Source organism: Lemur catta, chromosome 1 (assembly GCF_020740605.2).
Source record: "Lemur catta isolate mLemCat1 chromosome 1, mLemCat1.pri, whole genome shotgun sequence".
Taxonomy (NCBI): domain Eukaryota; kingdom Metazoa; phylum Chordata; class Mammalia; order Primates; family Lemuridae; genus Lemur; species Lemur catta.
Window position 1 is genome coordinate 108,639,011 of NC_059128.1, and position 7,275 is coordinate 108,646,285.

Genomic DNA, 7,275 nt, shown 5'->3' on the forward strand with positions numbered 1-7,275 from the left:
GGCCGGCGGGGCCTCCTTCCTCATTCTGGAGAAGGGGTGGCCTCTCTGCCTGGCCTCCTGGGCCAGCCCCCAGCTGCCCCCCTCCTCTGGGCCAATTAGGAACCGGCATCTCCATGCTACTGCCAGAGCCAAGGCCGGGTGGCACGTACCGTTTTGAGTGCGTCTAAGTGTCCCCTCACCCTGTACTTACTATTGTCATCGCTGGTTGACAGATCAGGAAACTGAGGCACAGAGGACAGAGCGACTTGGGGCTGGGGGGAGACAGAGCCGGGGACCATCTCTCACCAGTGGGGCCCCCGAGTCTAGATGCCGCAGCAGGCACTTTTGGGGAAGGGGCCAGCCCTTCATTCTGCAAGCATTTATGGAGCACCTACTGTGTGCCAAGCACGGGGCTGAAAGGACACAAATCCCTGACCTCCCTGCCTAACCCTCCATTTGGAGAAATAGATAAGAAAATAAATTTTTTTTTTTTTTTTTTTTTTTTTGAGAAGGAGTCTCGCTCTATTGCCCGGGCTAGAGTGAGTGCCGTGGCGTCAGCCTAGCTCACAGCAACCTCAAACTCCTGGGCTCAAGCAATCCTCCTGCCTCAGCCTCCCGAGTAGCTGGGACTACAGGCATGTGCCACCGTGCCCGGCTAATTTTTTCCATATATATTTTTAGTTGGCCAGATAATTTCTATTTTTAGTAGAGATGGGGGTCTCGCTCTTGCTCAGGCTGGTCTCGAACTCCTGGCCTCAAAACAATCCTCCCGCCTCAGCCTCCCAGAGTGCTAGGATTACAGGCATGAGCCACCGCGCCTGGCCAAGAAAATAAATTTTTTAAAAAAGAATCTGAGGCCAGGTGCGGTGGCTCACTCCTGTAATCCCAGAGCTTTGGGAGGCTGAAGCAGGAGGATCACTTGAGCCCAGGAGTTGGAGGCTCCAGTGAGCTGTGATGATGCCACTGCACTCCAGGCTGGGTGACAGAGCGAGATGCTGTCTCAAAAAAAAAAAAAATTAATAAAATAATATAAAATAAAATAAATCTGATTCCAAGTTGAGATGATGTAATCTGGACATATTAGCTTAAATAAAATATACCATGAAGATTAAACATTTATATATGTGTGAACCTGTTGGATGGTGATAAATTCTGAGCGAGGGCCTCAGGGCCCTGCATGTGAGCTGGGGGGCGGGGAATATGGCTGCTTTCTAGACACAGCTAAAGGGGAGTTTGTCTCTATGATTTGGGTGCAGAGCCCTGAGAGGCTCTAGAAAATTCTAGAAAGTTCTGGATCAACTCCCTCCCCCACCCTGGTAGCCTTTGGTCCTCTCACAGATGTATCAGTAGCACAGCTCAGAGAGGGTGAGTGAGGTGCCCGGGGTCACACAGCCCATGGGCGACAACAGTCTCCCCTCCTCCCCCACACCGGTGCTTAGTGGCGGCCGTTGAAGGCGGGGGCCCGGGCCAGCCCAGCTCGAACATGCGGTTTTCTTTGCTGTTGATTTATAACGAATGGCAGATGGGAAATGTGATAGAGGGCCCGGTCCCTGGGGCCAGTGAGTGCTACCCTGCCCCCAACCGGATGGCTGTGAGGAGGGGCGCTCCCTCTCTGGGGCAGGAACGCAGAAATAGGTCACCACGTAGAACAGAAATAACCAGCAAAACTGGGAGTCCAGGCTGAGTCACAGGACTCCTGGGGCAAGAGCAGAGGGCCACCCCTCCTGGCGTCTCCCTGCTGCTGTCCACTTCCAGACTGGACCCCAGCACACCCAGCAAGTTCCAGCCTGCACCAGGGTGGCAGAGCCCTACTTTAACACCTCCCATGGCTCCCACTGGCCTCAGAATAAACGGGCCGGCTCCCTGGATCCACCCGGCTGGGAGCCCAGCCTCTGCTCACTTCCCCAGCTTCTGAACACGGCTTCCTTTAGTTCCCCAAACCGCACAACTACTTCCTTTCCACATGCCTGGCACCGTCCAGAACACGTGTCCTGTATTATTAGTTAGTAAAATAATTTGGGAATACCAGGGTGAGCGTGTGTGTGTATAAAATATTAACAAGAAAACGCATAAAACACAAATTATAACCTAAAAATTGTGACACCAGGATCCACCCACACCAGGACTAAAGACATCATCTCCCCCATAGAAACTCCCCAAGATCCTTCCAGTAGAAACCTCCTCCTTCCCCACAGCGATAACTATTTTTCTGACTTACGGTATTAATTTCTGTGTTTGGAGGGTGCATTTTCTGGTCATCAGATTTATTTTGTTTTTCATTTTTTTAATTTATGTAGCGACGTATTCCTTTTTTTTGGTGCATGGTCGTGAATGCGTGTAAGTTACCACTCTGCACAGGATACAAAACGTAGTTCAATCACCTGAAAAACTCCCTCCTAACTGTAGATTGGCTCATTGTTGCTATGGTTTTTATCTTTTTTTTTTTTTAATTTTTATTTTTAAGAGGTGAGATCTTGCTATGTTGCCCAGGCTGGACTCAAACTCCTGGTCTCAAGAGATCCTCCTGCCTCAGCCTCCCGAGTAGCTGAGATTACAGGCAGGAGCCATCATTCCAGTTGCTCTACTTTCTTGGCAACACTTGGTATTGTTGGTATTTCTTTTTAGCCATATGTAATGGTATCTCATAAATGGATTTAAATTGCATTTCCCTAATGACTCACGAGGTTCAATGTCTTTTCACATGTTTGTTTGCCAACGTTCTATCTTCTTGGGTGAAATGTCTATTGAAATACTTTGTCATTTCTTTCATTGGCTTGTCTGTTTTCATCTCCCAAACAATTGAGAGCAGGTGCGCAGGCAGATGATGTGCACCCATGTTCACAGCAGCAGCATCTGCACTACTAAAACACGGAAACAATTCAAGTGTCCATCGACGGACAGATGGACAAACATGACGTGGTCCATCCACACACTGGAATATCACACAGCCACGAAACGAGATGAGGCCCTGACACAGGCTACAGCGTGGACGGACCTTGAGGACATCGTGCTCAGTGAGAGACACCAGACACAGAAGGACACATCCTGTGTGATTCCACTCACAGGAGGTCCCTGGAGTCGTCAGATCCACAGAGACAGGAAGTGGGATGGTGGGTGCCAGGGGCTGGGGAGGGGTGGGGAGTCAGTGTTTCATGGGGACAGAGTGTCAGTTGGGAAGATGAGAAAGTTCTGGAAGTGAAGGGTGGTGACGGTTGCACAGCAATGTGAGTGTGCTTAATGCCACTGAACTGTGCACTTAAAAATGGTTAACATGGTAAATGTTGTGATCTGTTTAATTTTACCATTTAAAAAAGTGTTACCTTTTTCCTTTTGCAGGAGAATTCGTTCCAGACTGGCCCCAGGGTCAGCTTCTCCTCATGGGCTTCCCGCCTTGGTGACACACAGGTGCCCGTCACAGCCGAGAGCACACCTGGGTATGGGACAGTCACTTGGCACTGTGGTGACTGCACCAGCACATGGTGAGGACCCCCTTGCTCTTCCCACTTTGTCTGTCCCGAGCCAACTGTGGAGGGTCACATGGGGTCCCCGTGGGATCCGCAGGGGCCTCGACCGCAGCCTCCTGCCCTCTGCCCCACCATCCCCAGCCACTTGCAGAGGGACCCTCAAGACCTGCCATCATGCAATTTCCTGCCCCCAGTCCTGCTTCCAGGGACCCCAGCTGAGCTGGGGGACTGGGCTGAATCTCATCTAGGACCCCCCGTGACGGGACAGCACCATTTGGGGGCATCCCCAGAACCATCCACACCCCTGATCTTGGCTTGGGGGTTTCAGCCCTGACCTTCCCCCCACCAGGCATCCCCACAGCCAGGGACTGGTCTCCCTCTGCGCTGTGTCCCCGCAAACAGCCGGCCCAGGGTGCGGGGAGAGAGGGAGGCGCCAGCTGGAAGTTGAGAGGGTTTGGATCCCGAGGCAGCCTGTGGCTGAGTCACCACCATCTCAGGCACGTGTCCACCCCTGGAAAACTGCTGCTGGAGCACTTGGGGAGCCCAGAGAAAGGGGGAGGCTGGACTGGGCCAGCCCCCCCAGGCCTGCGACCCGAGCTCAGTGGGTTTCACATTCTGCTGTTGCCATCTTGAAATTCCTCAGGATTTTTTAACAAGGTCCCTGGGTTGTCCCTTTGCTCCCTGCTATGGCTTGTACAGTGGGTGCTGGCCAGGGCAGGGCTGCCACCAGAGCCAGGTGCCTTGGCTGAGGGGCTCACCCTCTGTGCCTCAGTTTCCCTTTTAGAACGGGGATCATAAGAGGACCCCCCATCCTGGGGTAGATGTGACTTCCAGCAAGCAGGACGCCAGGGCAGGAAGGACAGCAGAGGGGCTGCCTCGGGTGACACCTGCTGGACACTGGAGGCACAACGCCCGCCTGCAACATGCATGTGGGCCCCGCTGCCCTCAGCACCCGACGCCCCCAGTCTGACACCCTCACCTGTGCTCCTGCCACCTGTTCATCACCCACCCGGACCAGCCCCGTCTCTTCCGCCCTGTCCCCCCTGCTCCTGCCCTCCCCACTCCAACAGTCTGTCCCTACTGAAGCTGCCGCCAGAGGGCGCCTGTGAGCACCTGAGTCAGAGCCTGTCCCTCCTCTGCCCCCACAGCCTTCCACGGCTCCCACCTCCCTCAGGGTCAAAGCCCAACTCCTCCCTGCAGCCCACTAGGGCGTGCATGACCTGCCCCGTCCCCTCCCACCCCTCCCCTCCAGCCACGCGGGCCTCCTCGCTGTGCCTCCCACATGCCAGGCTGCATCCTGCCCCGGGGCCTTTGCACGGCTGTGCTCTGCCCCTGGAACATCTTCCCTGGTTAAAAGTGTGGCTCTTCACGTCTCCGGGGATCCTACTCATACACCACCTTCTCAGAGGCCTTTCCTGAACAGCCTGGCAACCACGGCCACTATCGCCCACCTTAACCCCTGCCCTTCAGTCCCCTGCCCCCAGCAAGGTGGCACATCTCAGGCAGACTCTGGCCAGGTGTGAGCCAAATGAACCTGCAGTTGGGGCCCACGTAGGATGACTCCTGAGCACGTCTCCAGGGCGCGGTGCCACCTTGCAGAGGGCGCCTAGGCAGCCACGGGGGGTGGCAGGCGATGCTCTCGGGACCCCCAGGGCTCCCACCTCACCCAGCCCCCACTACTGGCAGTAGGAAACAAACCAGAAGGGGCCGCAGCGTTTAGGAACAAAATTTATTCCAATTTAAAACAGAATTCATTTCAGGAGAGAGATATGAAAAGGCGATTTCTGTCAGGCATCTCTGGATGTCGGGGTCAGGCCCGCGGGCCCGGGGAGGCCGGCACAGAACTGGTCCGCCCGCCCCGCCCTCCCTCCCACCCCAGCACGACACATGCATTTCAAATGACAAAGGTCTAAAAACAGCTTTTTATAGAATATTCTCTTTTAAATAGATTAAGGTTTAAATTGTCTGAAATCAGGACTGTGTAATATACAAGTATCACGGGGTCACGTCCACCAGGCTGGCCCCACGGGCTGTCACCACCTCCGGGGGGACACTGGCACTAGGACGCCTCTCTGGGAGTGCCCAGGGCGCAGGCCTCGCTGTGGCTGGGGACTGCTGCCACCTGGACGCGACAGTCAGAGGAGGAGGTTGGCACCCCGAGGAAGCGTTTACAGAGGGGAGCATCTTGGAGGAGCAGACAGCCACATGGGGCAGCTGCCCCGGCCCTGGCCACTGGGACGTGGGCAAGGGTGGCACGGGCACAGGAATGACCGGCCGGGACTCTCCTGGGGCACGAGCCCCGCCCCGAGGCCTTGGCACTTCCCTCTGCACCGGGATCAGGCACTCTGGGCTCTGGAGACCTTGGCACAGGGCCCCTCTCCGGAGGGGCGAACACTGACGGCTCAGGCTGCCCGAGGCCCGCGTGCTGAGCAACTCCACCCTCAGGCCAAGTCCAGTTCCCGTTTGGTGACCTGGACCCTTCAGAGATGCCGAGACGCCCACCCTGTGAGGGCCCCAAGCTCCCCGGGGTGGGTCCACTGCCAGCAATGGACGCGGTGGCCACCCCCGGGCACGGCCGCCCGCCCCAGCCCCCGCTGTGGGGGGTTACAGCACAAACCAAGTGGCACAAAAAGGAGGCTTCAGGGAGGGACAGGAGGGAAGCTGGCGTGAGGAAGCTGGGGGTCCCCACGGCACCCTCTGCCCCAGCAGGGCCGACCACCAGGAATGTGGCTGCCCCACACCCACCTGTCCCCGCCCCAACTGCAGCGGGTGCCCCTCGGGGAGCGGCTAAGCACACAGGGGCACCCAGAACTGCTTGCTGGGCTCAGCCGACTTTTGAGTTGTTTCTGTAATGCGTCAACGGCCCAAAGCAGCAGGCGCCGCCGCACAGGGTCCCAACGTCGCAGTTGGGGCAAAGGCATCGCTGGCGATCTGTTCCCGGTACGATTGTGCAAAAAACCCCAAACCCACAGAACAAAACGGAAACACTGTAGTGTTCAGTCTACAACAGATGAAAAAGCCACCTCTCCCCCGCAAACAGCCCCCCCATTCCCTGCCTCCAGAGTCACTCGGGGAGAACCAGGGAGCGTGGCTCAGTGCGCGGCTGTGGCCAGCCTGGCCTGGAAGCCCCCCGGGGCCGGGGCCGGCCGCCGCCTTCCACGCGCCGCAGGCCAAAGTGCGAGTGCTGGCTTCCCGCCTCCCGGGGACGCGGCTCGGGAGCCGGAGCAAGTGCTTGGTACGAGGCCACACACGGAACCGCTGGCGTCCGCTCCTCTCCCTGCCTCTCGGGGACAGACCTGAGAATATTCTGTAAAAGTCCCCACCCCACCCTCTCTGTTTCCAAACTGGATACGACACAAAATGGAACAAAACAAACAGCAGTGCCCCCCACCCAGTGGCCTTTCTCCCAGACCACACGGGACCATCTCTGCAGCCGCCCTCACCCCATCGCCCGGCCACGCAGGCTCCCACGGGGCCCTCTCCAGCCAGGGAGGTGGCCATATGGCCCTCAAGAGCCCCAGGAGAGCCCCAAGCTGGCCAGGCTTTGGCCCTGGAAAGGCAGCCTGGGGGGACCCCAAACCCCCACAGCTGCAGCACGGGGACCCCTCCTGGCCCCGTGACAACTCGACCATGGAGCCAGGCATGCTGTATGTTTCCTCAAAAAAAAAAAAAAAAGAAAAAAAAAAAGGTCAGGCACTTCCCAGGGTGGGCAACCGGGGAGCCCCCCACCCACTCTTCTTAGAGTCCAGTGAGCAACAGCAGGGTGCAGTCGTGAGGGTGCGGGACGCTCGGGACAGCAATAACTTAAAACAAGGACAGGAAGTCAGTCCCC